General features: G+C 46.2%; 1 protein-coding gene across 3 annotated transcripts in view; it reads left to right on the top strand.

Annotated features, from left to right (window-relative positions):
* Window positions 1-13,556, top strand: part of DOC2B (double C2 domain beta) — a 590,856-nt gene that overhangs the window by 529,853 nt on the left and 47,447 nt on the right. The window lies entirely within an intron of this gene.

Below are 13,556 nucleotides of genomic sequence, written 5' to 3'. Positions count from 1 at the left end.
CACCCCAGATGGCCATTGTTCCTTGACTGATTCAACCTAGTCATCTTGTTCCTCCCAGGAAACAAAAAAATATCAAGGCTGATGCATTGTTTAGAGCAATCCAATTTCTCAGAGGAAGAACCTTGTGGTAATTGAGAAAATATTGGAAAAAAGGGGTGAAAAGGTCGCACAGGGATATATAAAGTTTAAGTTTTGTTATTGGACCCTCATATATTATTTTCTGAAATATTTCTTAGATTAGAGAGGGTGTGCTATCACTGGACACCAAAAGACACAAATTTACAAAAAAGAGAGAAAGGTGTGTCGCTTGGTGATGCACCTGAAGAATTATTCATTTAAAATTTAACCTTTATTAGTTATATTGTTAAAAAATGTAGCAAAGTATTAGACACACAAATCACACATCACAAAGTGAATTAAAAGGGATAATATACCCCAACTCTGTATTCTCCCCTTTCTGATCTCCTACTAATATCAGTATGGTGTTTTATTGTGACCTGCACCCACTGGTATATGTAATAATAAAAGTTAGTGACAGGTGTGGGAGCAGACTCAGCTGTCAGCCTGGCCGTATATATCCAATGTAGGGATTATACCCTTATCAGTGGGGTATTGGATATTTTAATAATCCGCAAATATAACAATGGTGGGTAGCGGGTGGGTGCGCAGTTCAAACCTGTGCCCCGGTGCGGTATCAGGCTTCTGACGTGATCTCTCACTTCACAGTCAGTTCACCTTACCGCTACTTCCTAGGTGCACACGGTTGCTGCTGCCGCCCGCTGTATGACAGACTGGGCTGAGGCGCATGAGATGAGTGCCAGCAGTCTCAAATCTGTCACGAGGATCAGTGTATCTCAGTGTGGACGCCACACACCGTGACCTCTGATGCGTGCCCAGTGGAGACTGGCGCACTTGTTGTACTGCGGCTCAGGCTGAATTACAGTTTTACAAATATTTACACATTGGTATGTGGGGAGGGGAATAGGGGAGTCACAACAGATGCTATCAGGGTTAGCGTACGCTTCGCTTAGAGAGCTTCATCAGGTGCATCATCATTCTTCAGGTGCATCATCCAGCGACACACCTTTCTCTCTTTTTTGTAAAATTGGTAATTGAGACAACCATACTGCCTCGGTATTGAGGGGGGCATGGTAGGAGAAGTCGCAACCCATCTCCTCAGAAAAAAATAATGTATTTGTCTATCATTTGACCATAAATAATTTGATCCGCCCTGGACTGCCAACCCAATGGAACCCCTTCAGAAACCTACTCTGGAAATCCTGGGAGGATTAGCCAGTAGAGAGGAGAATTTTCTGCAGTATTTTATGAATGTGCACATCATCCAGGAATTATTTGGCTATTTATCTGAAAAGAATGTGTTGAAAATCACCAGCTCTCCCCCCATACCTGCCTTCTTTTGAAAACTAATTTCAGGGAGATTATAGTTGGTAGTAGAATTTTGCACAGTGCCCCATTGAGGGGACATGTCATGCTCCACCCAAAGGGCATGTCTAGTTCCAAATGGAGAGATTGTGCAAAGAGATTGTGAACGTGGCACCTAGAAGCGTGGGTGTGTACTGCTACATCTGAGAGGAATCTTTTACAATGACTTATATCCAAATGTAGATGAGCCCCAAAGCAGTTAGTAAGAGCTACTATACTTGGTAAAGTGCTGGGAAATGCTGCTGATGATTCAGTATAAATGTATATATCTCTCATTCCTTTTTTCCCCAAAAATGTAACAGTGTAATGTGGGCTAGGGGAAATGAGGCAGATTGGTAATGAGGGATGAGGGAGATTGCTGTTATTTCAGGGAGTCTCCTGCAGAATGCAGGAGGATATGCAGCTATGTCTCCCCCTTGTGCAACAGAAAAAGGAAGAACCAGGCAGCCAAAATGTGAGCAGAACACTGTGCAAGTGCAGCCAGAGACAAAGGAATATTAGGTTTCATGAGCTGCTAATGGAGCTTCCTAACCAAAGAAGAGATAGGAGGGAGAGACAATTGTAAGTGACTCAGGGAACTGCAATCAAATTATCATCCTGTTCCCATACTACAGAGGCTGTGCATTTTAAAGACGTTTAAATTGTCTTGTACAACTACAAGAAAACCTTAGAAAATAGTTGTCTCTCAATTATATGTGTTATTAACAGTTTTGTTCTTTTGCTCATCTATGTATTGTCAGGCACTGCGGAACCCTTGTGGCACCATATAAATAATCGATAATAATAATAATAATAATAATAACAGTATCAGGCATTATTAAACCATTCGTTAAATTTAATATTCACCACTGCTTTAAATTTAATATACATTATGGGGGTTACTTTGGTTCACTCTTTCTGACAAATTCCTTCTTAGATGGACAAAACCATGTGCACTGCAGGTGGGGCAGATGTTACTTGTGCAGAGAGAATTAGATTTGGGTGGGGTTTTACTTCAAAGTGAGATCTATATTGCAGTGTAAAAATAAAGCAACCAGTATTTACCCTGCACAGAAACAAAATAACTCACCCAAATCTAATTCTCTCTGCACAAGTAACATCTGCCCCCCTAAAGTGCACATGGTTTTGTCCATCTAAGAAGGATTTTGTCAGAAAGAGTTAACTAGAATAAGGCCCTCTATGAGCACACCCCACCCTACCTCCAGGACACACTGCAACACTTGCACTGCACATTCCACATTAGTTGGGATCGGCAGAATGTCAAGTGGGGACAGTGCTGACATCATGTGGAGGGCCAGAGGAGTAGGGGCAGACGGGCCCCGCTGTCTTTAGTAATCATGGCCCCCCAAAGCTTATCTGACCCTGGGGCCAGTTGCAGATGCTATGGCTGTCTTCATTGCTGTCAGATTAATGATTTTTTATGGTACCGTATTATGGCTTCCTGACTTTACTACACAGTTTGTGATGTTTCTGAAGTGGGATTGAATTTATGGTGATAGTGGAAAGTGTCGTTATATAACAGGCCGCTCTACAGTATCATCGTATATTCTGCTACTCTGCAGTGGAAAAGAAATCAAGTGGGCATTGGAGATGTGCAGTTATTATCATGGGATAGTAGCATATTTTGTCATTGTTACCGATCATTCTCCTGTTCTACCTTCTAAAATGGTTGCTCTTTATGTGGTACTCCAATGCCCACCTTACTAGATGGTACCTGGCACTCTGTGTTACATGCCGCCGTCCGGGAGCTGCTGTACCCGGACGGACGGCAGTCCTGGCTCAGAGGATGGAGGCGGGGGACGTTGCCGAGCAGCGTCCCAAGCCTCGCTCTGAAGACGGGCGTCGGGGCGTTGCTAGGCAATGTCCCCAAACTTCCGTTCAGCTGCCGGGGAACGCGCGCACGCCTGACGTCACTCAGGCGGCACGATTTACAAATAAATAGCCGGCGTCTGCTGGGCACAGACGCCGGTTATAGCTATTGCTTCCTTAGCATCAGCGCCCATACCCGGTCCCCGGAGCATCTTTTGTTCCTGCCTTTGGAGTTGTCCAGAACTCTCCTGCTCTCTTGCCTTCCAGCCTGCTTGGATTTGTTCATCCTGTCCTAGGCAGAGCCTGCGCCATCCACGCTACCCCTCTGCCTGTGGGTCACGTAAGTGCTCCTTGAGAGCCTGGTGGTTATTTCTTGTACCATCATTAGCCCGCCATGGCTATACCCTTCCGTGGGTCCGTCATTTCTTTTGCAGTGTCATTTTCTCTGTTGTCCCTCCTGCTTGGTTTTGTCTGTCGCCTTAGCTTGGTCAGGCAGGGGTATTTCCCTTTCCTACTGCACCTTGTTTTGGGGAACCTCTGTCTCGGGGTGTCTCTGTCCCGAGATTCCCTATTGTCTTTTTTGTGTCTGTGACTGGGTCGCCACTCCCCGTTCTTGGCCAGGTGCCGGTAGCCAGGGGTCACTTCCCAGCTAGGCCCTTTAGTTAGACGGTCCTTTTGAGATACCCCCTGGCGATTGCTCACCCCTTGTCTTTACCTAACACCTGGCTGCATCGGGGTCAGAGCCGGCCTAACTGGCTCTGTCGAACGCGGCGGCTACAGGCGAAGCCTAGCACTTGCAGGGGTATTCCATCTGCCCGGGGGACTCAACAGAGTCAGTGTAGGTTTCGCTGTGGCCGTCCTAAACAGCGGTCCCAGCTGCGGGCTCACGCCTGACCTTTTCCCTCCTGCCAGCTGTCGCATTAGCCAGAGCCCAGCTGAGTTTCGTAGCATTATAACCGGCCATAACAGACAGCCTGGTAGTATAATTCCTGTATATAACCATCCCACCTGTTGTATTGTTATAGTGGTATTCTCTCTCATTTGTGGTGATGAACCCATCAGCTCAAACTTTTTCTGATCAGGTCCAGGGGTTAACCCAGATGGTGCGAGAGCTCTCGTTAAAAGTTGCTTCCCAAGAGCAAAGGTTCCGTCCTCCGGAACCAGGGGTTTCCGAACCTAAGGTGAACTTACCGGACCGGTTTTCAGGAGACCGCACAACCTTCTATAACTTCCGCGAAAGCTGTAAGTTATATTTTCGGCTTCGGCCACGGTCGTCTGGCTCCGAGTCCCAGCGAGTAGGCCTGGTCATTTCCTTACTCCAGGGGGATCCCCAAACTTGGGCCTTTGGGTTACCTTCGGATAGTCCGGCCCTGTCCTCAGTAGACAGTTTCTTCGGTTTCCTGGGTCTGTTATACGACGACCCCGATAGGGAGGCCTCCGCAGAGACTCATCTCCGTGCCCTTAAACAGGGGAAGGACCCGGCGGAGGTTTACTGCACAGAATTCCGACGCTGGTCCAATGACTGCAGATGGAACAATCCTGCGTTACACAGTCAATTCCGCTGCGGGTTGACTGATGAGATTAAAGACTGCTTAATCCAGTACCCTGCTCCTACCTCCCTTGATAAATTAATGGAGCTATCTATCCAGATTGACCATCGTCTCCGTGAACGGAGGTCTGAGCGGAGTTCTATAACTCGGGCGGTCCCCTATGTTCCGTCTGTTTCTGAGGAGGACGAGGAACCGATGCAGCTTGGAACAGCCCGCATTTCCCCGGAGGAAAGAGCCCGACGACTTGGCTCTGGCCTATGTCTGTACTGTGGCAACAAGGGGCATATCCTCCGTAACTGTCCTAATAGGCCAGTAAAAGCCAGGGCCAAGTGAACGAGGAGAGGGTTCACTTAGGCCTCCAGCTCTTTTCCTCTCTAAACTCGTTACTAGTGTTGGGGTGTATTTCTTTTCGGGGCGCCAACTTTTCTGGGTCCATGTTCATTGATAGTGGCGCGGCCGGGAATTTTTTAGATTTCACGATAGCCCAGACGTTGGGCATTCCCTATGTCAAACTTCCCATACCCGTTACTTTACGGCCTATTCCATCAAGAAGAGATCTCATTTTTGTTAACGTCCTGTCCTGCAGTCCCCATTGTACTGGGGTTCCCATGGCTAAAGAAACACAACCCCATCATTGATTGGGATCAAGGGGAGATTGCTCGTTGGAGTTCCACCTGTAGCGAGCATTGTTTCAACACCTCACTCCCGCTTGCTTCTGTCTCCCTTTCCAAAATTCCTTTTCCTTATCAAGATTTTTCAGATGTTTTTTCTAAGGGAAAAGCGGACGCGTTGCCCCCTAACCGTCCCTACGATTGTGCCATCCAATTAGTCCCGAATGCCTCCTTGCCCAAGGGCAGACTATATGCCTTGTCCGTTCCGGAGACTAAAGCTATGGATGACTACGTCCAAGAGAGTCTTTCTAAGGGGTTCATCCGGCCGTCCAAATCTCCTCTCAGTGCCGGATTCTTTTTCGTGGCCAAGAAGGACGGTTCATTGAGACCCTGTATTGATTTCCGGGCCCTCAACAGGATCACGGTAAAAAACACCTATCCTCTCCCCCTGATTGCGGTCCTGTTTGACCAGCTACGGTCCGCAACCATTTTTTCCAAAATCGACCTCCGGGGTGCATACAACCTCATAAGAATTAAGGAGGGGGATGAATGGAAGACGGCTTTCAGTATTCAGACAGGGCACTATGAGTACCTGGTAATGCCTTTCGGCCTCTCTATCGCCCCAGCCGTCTTTCAGGATTTTATCAATGATGTCCTCCGTGAGTTCCTGGGCAAATTCGTGGTCGTCTATTTGGATGATATTTTAATTTTTTCTCAAGACCTAGTCTCACATAGATCTCAGGTTCGCCAAGTTCTGCAAAAATTACGAGAAAACCAGTTATTCGCTAAACTTGAGAAATGTGAGTTTGAGGTAACCCAGGTATCCTTTTTAGGGTACATTATTTCTTCTCAGGGATTCCAAATGGATCCTAAGAAACTGCAAGCCGTAGTGGATTGGGTCCGTCCCACTAATTTGAAAGCGGTGCAACGGTTTCTGGGTTTCGCCAACTATTATAGGCGTTTTATCCACTCATTTCTTCCATTGTGGCGCCTTTAGTGGCTTTGACCAAAAAGGGGGCTGATCCCTCACTATGGACACCTCAGGTGGAAAAGGCTTTTAAAACACTTAAGCAAGCCTTTGTTTCGGCCCCGGTCTTCAGGCATCCTAATCCGGATCTGCCTTTCATTGTTGAGGTAGACGCCTCCGAAGTTGGAGCCGGGGCAGTCCTGTCCCAAAGGGATCCTGAGTCCCTGGAGTCACACCCCTGTGCCTACATGTCCAGGAAATTTTCCCAGGCTGAGTCCAACTACAATGTGGGTAACAGGGAGTTACTCGCCATCAAGTGGGCCTTTGACAAGTGGCGACATTGGTCGGAAGGGGCTGCCCATCAGATTCTCGTCTTGACGGATCATAAGAATCTGAAGTATATCGAATCAGCTAAGAGATTGAATGCCCGGCAAGCCCGATGGGCCCTCTTCTTCATGCGCTTCAATTTTATTATTTCCTACAGGCCAGGGTCGAAGAACATTAGAGCGGATGCTCTTTCCCGATGTTTTCTTCCCCAACATGAGTGTAGGTTTAGCAAAGAACCCATTATATCAGCATCCTCTATTCATGCTGGAGTGAGTCAGACGTTGGAGGGTCTGCTTCGCCAAGCTCAGGGGCAAGCTCCTACCCAAACTCCGGAAAACAAGTTATTCGTTCCTCCGTCCTTAAGGCGCAGAGTTCTTGCTGAATGTCATGATTCTAGGATTGCGGGTCATCCAGGAGTGTTCAAAACGCTTGCTCTGTGTTTTTTGGTGGCCCGGGATGTCTCTAGACACCAAAGAATTCGTGCTGTCCTGTCCGGACTGTGCTCGGCATAAAGTTCCACGCTCGCGACCGGTAGGAGAATTGGTACCCTTAGCCATACCTGCTAGACCTTGGTCGCATTTGGCCATGGACTTTATTGTAGGACTCCCGGTCTCGTCCCAATGTCAGGTCATCTGGATCATCATTGATAGGTTCTCTAAGATGGCACACTTTGTGGCCTTAAGACAGTTACCCTCGGATAGGGAGCTGGTCACTCTGTTCTTACAGAATGTCTTTAGGTTACATGGTTTACCCAGTGATATTGTTTCCGATCGTGGCCCACAATTTGTGGCCCAATTTTGGAGACTGTTTTGTTCTGCCTTGAAGGTGAAGACCAGTCTCACTTCGGCATTCCATCCGCAGGCCAACGGCCAAATGGAGCATCTGAATCAGTCTCTCAAACAGTATTTAAGGTGTTTTGTTTCCAAACTACAAGATGATTGGACGAATTTTCTACCGCTAGCCGAATTCGCGTATAACAACGCACATCATTCGGCATCTAAGACCTCTCCCTTTTTCGCGGTTTATGGGTTCCATCCCCGGGCCAACTCTTTGGGACCTGATTCCCCCAGATCTACGTCTTCTGCTGCCTCTCGACTCAGAGTGATTTGGCGGAGGATCCACACGGCTCTGAAAGAAGCATCCTTTAGAGAAAAGGTATTCGCAGACAAATTCAGACGTCCTTGCCGTTTTAAGGTGGGTGATTGGGTGTGGCTTTCTGCCCGGAATATCAAGCTTCACCAACCGTCGGCAAGATTAGGACCTCGGTTCATCGGTCCGTTTCGAATTGTCAAGAGGGTTAATCCGGTAGCCTTTCGGGTCTCTCTACCTAAATCCCTCAAGATTAATAATACCTTTCACTCTTCGCTTCTTAAACCTGCGGTCTATTCGCGGAAATTTCCTCGCAAGGTTAGAAGTGGTTCCGCTCCTGTGATGGTGCAGGGGCAACAGGAATTCCGTGTGGAAAAGATTCTTGACTCCAAATTCCTCAGAGGGTCTCTGCAGTTCCTTGTGCATTGGAGGGGGTTTGGTCCCGAGGAGAGGTCGTGGGTTCCTGATAGGGACTTGCATTCGCCCAACCTCAAGAGGTTGTTTTTTCGACAGTTCCCAGATAAACCCGGGGGTAAAGGGTTGTTAACCCTTCCTCAAGAGGGGGGTACTGTTACATGCCGCCATCCGGGAGCTGATGCACCCGGACGGACGGCGGTCCTGGCTCAGAGGCTGGAGGCAGGGGACGTTGCCGAGCAGCGTCCCAAGCCTCGCTCTGAAGACGGGCGTTGAGGCGTTGCTAGGCAACGTCCCCGAACTTCCGTTCAGCAGCCGGGGAACGCGCGCGCGCCTGACGTCACTCAGGCGGCGCGATTTACAAATAAATAGCCGGCGTCTGCTGGGCACAGACGCCGGTTATAGCTATTGCTTCCTTAGCATCAGTGCCCATACCCGGTCCCCGGAGCAGCTTTTGTTCCTGCCTTTGGAGTTGTCCAGAACTCTCCTGCTCTCTTGCCTTCCAGCCTGCTTGGATTTGTTCATCCTGTCCTGGGCAGAGCCTGCGCCATCCACGCTACCCCTCTGCCTGTGGGTCACGTAAGCCTGGTGGTTATTTCTTGTACCATCATTGGCCCGCCGTGGCTATACCCCTCCGTGGGTCCGTCATTTCTTTGCAGTGTCATTTTCTCTGTTGTCCCTCCTGCTTGGTTTTGTCTGTCGCCTTAGCTTGGTCAGGCAGGGGTATTTCCCTTTCCTACTGCACCTTGTTTTGGGGAACCTCTGTCTCGGGGTGTCTCTGTCCCGAGATTCCCTATTGTCTTTTTTGTGTCTGTGACTGGGTCGCCACTCCCCGTTCTTGGCCAGGTGCCGGTAGCCAGGGGTCACTTCCCAGCTAGGCCCTTTAGTTAGACGGTCCTTTTGAGATACCCCCTGGCGATTGCTCACCCCTTGTCTTTACCTAACACCTGGCTGCATCGGGGTCAGAGCCGGCCTAACTGGCTCTGCCGAACGCGGCGGCTACAGGCGAAGCCTAGCACTTGCAGGGGTATTCCATCTGCCCGGGGGACTCAACAGAGTCAGTGTAGGTTTCGCTGTGGCCGTCCTAAACAGCGGTCCCAGCTGCGGGCTCATGCCTGACCTTTTCCCTCCTGCCAGCTGTCGCATTACCCAGAGCCCAGCTGAGTTTCGTAGCACTCTGGTCTCTTTCTTTTGAGATGTTGACATCTTAACACAATTTTAATGTTTGGAGCTGAGCTGGCTGTCTGGCTTCTACCTTAGACAGTCAAGCACCATTGTTTTATGGGACAAGGTAAGTAGCAAGATGAGAGATTATAATCTCTAGTAAATAACTGGGAAAACCTCTTCCTTGTCAGGGTAGGTGTATGGGCTAGTTTAGGGACCTCAAACTCAGTTCTTTGCTGGTTAGATCCTGTGGAGGTTGTTCTGTCCCACCACATATCTGTAATGAATAGGCTGTGGGGGGGAATCCAGTTTACTGAAGAGTTTTCCTTACATGAAAAATCTTTGAGTTTCACGCCAGGAGCTATTCTGAAAAATAGCCAGTCTTCTAATTGAGCGGTTAACCCTGGATTAACATGTGATGACCTAATAATTTAGCATAAAATTGGAAATAAATGGTTTTTCATATGTTTTAAACCTCAGAGGGTACCTTATATTCCGTGCATTTCCTCGTAGCTCCTGTAGATGCCAGGAAAAGGGCTCCTCTTTCGTTTAACAGAGGGATAATTCATTGTCATTGCGAGTAATTAGCTATAGAGTTTATAATTGGATTCGGCAGGTATTTTCTGTGTAGGCCAATACCCTGTCCCTCTGTGTTAGGGTGTGCTGCGGTTTTGCACAATAAACCTTCTGCTGGACTGGAATGCAGATTCATGACTGGTAACTTCTAGCTAACCTACTTCCTACTGTAGCTCCAGTTCCAAAAATCTTTTTTTTTACTTACTAACCATTGTATTTATTCAAATATATATAAATGTTCAGTAAAGATCACTCTGTATTTTAATATGTCCTCATTTATCCCTGGAACATCAGGGACATACACGTTTAGAACAATAGTATTTAAAAGCATATGGCAATTAATGACCAAGCAGACACTTCCCCCTTGTGCAAACCTGTGTGACATTTATTAGTTTAGTTTTTTCTGTAGAGAATTTCTTAAAGGTCTTTATTTTCGTAGAAATGTGTTCTCCAGGAGCTTATGACAGCTGTGATTTTTCTTGTTGCTGCTGTAACGGTTGCTTGGATTAGCACTGTCTGTCTCCCTGCCTGCTCCCTGTCAGTTTTAATACAAATCACCCGTTTACTTCAAGGTTCTGAAAAACCCATAGTTTCACAGTTGAAAATAACTCATTTATGTTCAGGTTTTTCATGCTCATTTCAAGCAAGGATCGTTAAAACTGTAAAATTGTTTCTTAACAGCTATTAACTGGTGCTGTGGGTACATCTGAAATTGATGCTTGTGTGCATCAATACCTAGAAAAGGTATAGGTTAATAGGTGATGTAAATTACACCCTATCCAGTGCAGGGGTGGGCTAATGTGTCATGGCCTGAATTGTGCCAGTTGACGCCTTTTGTAATCATGGCGAGAAAGAATGGTGTTTTATAAGACCATGGTTACTTAGCTGAGTCACATTAAAGAACATTGCTATCTCAAATACTGTAAAGGGTGAATTGGAGCTTAACGTAAAAGAAAGTTAGTTTAATGATGTATTAATGATGTATTAATGTTGTGCTCTAAGTGCACTCTGGGTAGAATCATTTCCAAATTACCATGTGCAGGAAGACAAGGGGTTATTTAAATTTCATGAGGGAGATGGGCATTCTTCAGGAGTCTGTCTCCTGTCACCTTGCCTTGATTGTTTACTCTGAAATGCATGGTGTCACAGAAGGGCAGTCTACCATTTTCATTAAACAGTTAATAGTTCCAAGGTCCATAAAATGAATTTGGCTAGGAAGGATATTTAACACTGTAATACACGGGACAGTTTGTATGTCAACAAAGTGTTCAAAGAACAAATGAGGTTTGAGACCTTGCGTTTGGGAGACTGTCAATTATACATGCAGTTTTGCATTTAGTAAATAACACTGCTTACAAACCATATATCAAACCCCATGACAACTTGCAGTTTACACCTACTTGGGTAGGATGCGCTGTGTTTTGCATGGCGCACCATCGAGAGGGCATGCCACACTTTGCCTAAAGGCTATTTCTAGGGTGTAATATAGAAAGTGAGTGGGGTAACGTGGCGCTATCTATGGGGATCTGCCTAATGGGTCCCAAGAGGTGTGTCCCAATTTCACCTCAGAAAATTGACAATAATGTAGTGGGTGTAGGGATCCACTTAAGGGCGCTCCCTATCGTTTGGACAAGGTGTGGTTGGCAAAAAAGGAGCGGAGAGGGAGGAAGGAAATTAGGGGATGTGCTACTTCCCTTTCCTTGTCCTATGTCGGATATTTTCTCTGTTAGGGGGTCCTGAGTTTATGGTATTTGTAGTGTGCGATATCTCCAGACGTCCATATGTAAGGGATAAAAATAAATGGAAATAAACCACAATGAGAAGTATCTTAGGGGCAAAGGGTTAATGTTTCAATGTCACTGTGAGTGATATTGGCGTACCGAACTCACTTGTGACAATAGAGTGATAAACACATCAATGGTATCTTTAAGTGGGTGAATGGGGTGGCCTACCCGTACTCACGTAGTAAAGCGATAATCAAGGCTCATCAATGTTTCTTTTTTGGTCGTTTTATTGTGTAAAAACAAGGTGTGGGTAAAAAAACATCAAGAGATAAACTTATAAAAAAGGTCAGGAGTGGGAGGAGAGGTGTTTTCTAGGGTGTGTCTATGCCTAAATGGTTGGTGTTGCTTAATACTTAGTATTAGTATCAATACATTTTGGGTGCCGGATGACCTCCTGACAGTCGGGATTCCGACGGTCAGTATAAAGACATCGGAATCCCTACTTACAGAGGCTATTCTTCTCGTGGGGATCCATGACCGCCATCAAGGGAGAATAAAACCTGTGGCAAGTGCAGCGAGCCACCGAGACTGCAAAGTTTTGAGCGCAGCAAGCCCACTTGGGTCTTCGATGCACTCTCCCCCTTGTTGAAGTACTGGCATTTGGGATTCCGATGTCGGCATACTGACTATCGAAATCCCGACTGTCAGCCTGCTATACCACACCCTACATTTTGGCAAGTTTTGCAAGTATTGATATTAACTTTGCTGTCTGCAATTTGGGGTTTCTTGTAACCAGGGCTATTTTTCAGGAGGCTCCTGCAGGAACTGAGGCCCTTATTCTAGTTCACTCTTTCTGACAAAATATTTCTTAGATGGACAAAACCATGTGCACTGCAGGTGAGGCAGGTGTAAAACCCCACCCAAATCTAATTATCTCTGCACAAGTAACACCTGCCTCACCTGCAGTGCACATGGTTTTGTCCATCTAAGAAATATTTTGTCAGAAAGAGTAAACTAGAATAAGGGCCTCCGTTCCTGCTGGAGCCTACTGAAAAATAGCCCTGCTTGTAACTTTATATATTCTCCTCATTTAGTACAATATACATGATTAATATGATGCCTATGCAATAAATTCCAAATGCATTTTAACCTTGTGTGAATTCATCCCTAAGCTTATAAGTATGTTTTTGCTGGATTAAATATTATTTTATTGTGAAAACTGGACTGTCTGAAACTTGTAGGCATTACCTATATTTATTGGATGTGCCATTTTCCATACCATTATAACATTAGCCAAATGATTAGGGATATCAGATTGTCTAATTAAGCATATGTGTTAAACTAAGACTACTAGCAAACATTATTACCCTAAATTACTCACTAGCAGCAGCAACAGCACGCTATGGATGAGTGCACACCATCACAGGTAAGAGGACCATGTGATCATGTGCTTCTGTCTCTCTCTCTTGTAAGGGGTTCCCACATGGGGGATATTGAGAGTTGTCCCCAGGGACTCTTAAGCAGCTTCAGCAAATCACAGTGATTACCGCAAATCAAAGTCCTTGGAACAAAACTCCTTAGTGGCACACCTGACAGAATCTGGAGAATCCAGGAGATTAGGAGTACAATACAGGGCAGCAGCAGATTTATGATGACTGTAGCATCCAGGAGGGTAGACAACGATGAGCCTACTCCAGCTGTAGTTTAGTATTTTCCCCTCAAAGTTACAGATGGAAATAAGTAATACCGCTTAAATAAATCATATTATAGATTTTTACTTGTCATATATTCAGGGAAATTGCTTTATTCTCAAAAGACCAATAAGAGAAAATCTCTATTATAATTAAACTGATGTTAGTGTCATGTAGACATTTCAGTATTT

Source organism: Crinia signifera, chromosome 2 (genome assembly GCF_055691185.1).
Source record: "Crinia signifera chromosome 2, ASM5569118v1, whole genome shotgun sequence".
Lineage (NCBI taxonomy): Eukaryota > Metazoa > Chordata > Amphibia > Anura > Myobatrachidae > Crinia > Crinia signifera.
The sequence above is the reverse complement of the archived record's forward strand: the minus strand, read 5'-3'. Positions and strand labels throughout refer to the sequence as shown.